Source organism: Chrysochloris asiatica, unplaced genomic scaffold, assembly GCF_000296735.1.
Source record: "Chrysochloris asiatica unplaced genomic scaffold, ChrAsi1.0 scaffold00195, whole genome shotgun sequence".
Taxonomy (NCBI): Eukaryota; Metazoa; Chordata; class Mammalia; order Afrosoricida; family Chrysochloridae; genus Chrysochloris; species Chrysochloris asiatica.
The window spans coordinates 5670296-5671138 of NW_006408713.1; the positions used below are offsets into that span (position 1 = coordinate 5670296).

Consider the following 843-nt stretch of genomic DNA (forward strand, 5'->3'; position numbering starts at 1 on the left):
TGAGATGATGGACTCAAAGTGGTCATGATGCCACATGTACTGTGATCAGCAAGGATGAGCTCCATGTAATCGCTGTATTTTTATGTATATATTGTGCTGCCTATTGTTTTAAATGCTGTGTGAAAAATACAAGACTGATACTAATGAAAGGAGCTCTGGTAACGTAGTGGTTACAATCAGGCTGCTAACCTCAAGGTCAGCAGTTCAAAACTACCAGCTATTCTGCGGGAGAAAGATGAAACTTTCTGCTCTTGTAAAGATTTGCAGCCACAGAAACCCTGTGCAGGGTCACTGTGAGTCGGAACCGACTCCACGGTACTCAACAACAACAACATTAATGAGCGTATGTCCAATCAATGCTAAGCATTAAATTATACTTGGCAAATTAGCACTATTGCAACGGTTATGAGCCAGATCAACACTCCAGCTGATGTGTAGAACAATTGTACTGCTATTCCAAGGGCAAATCACAGTTCATGCACAAAGGAAGCCAAGTCCCGTGGCAAAGGAAATGACCACTCCCTGAGATATCACTTGCCTCCAATCACGCTGTTAATGCCATTAGTTTGCTGGTGATAATTGAGTTTCAGTTTGTGCCATTTTCATACAAATAGACCCACAGCATCTTAACTGCAAACAGCAATCCTAGGAGTGGGGCTGTGGATGTGAAGGCAGCGGAGGGGTGCAATTTTCTATGTGACAACACTTTTCATCTTTGGGTTGAATGTGCTTTCTGCAGTTATCTCTAATAGCCTCCCTTTCTCCCTCCCTCCTTGCTCCTCTGTCTCCCTGATTCTCTCTCTGTCTCCCTGATTCTCTCTCTGTCTCCCTGATTCTCTCTCT

General features: G+C 43.8%; 1 protein-coding gene across 1 annotated transcript in view; it reads left to right on the plus strand.

Annotated features, from left to right (window-relative positions):
* The window catches only part of SLC6A3 (solute carrier family 6 (neurotransmitter transporter), member 3), an 87305-nt gene that overhangs the window by 50855 nt on the left and 35607 nt on the right, over positions 1-843 (plus strand). The gene's annotated exons all lie outside the window — the stretch shown is intronic.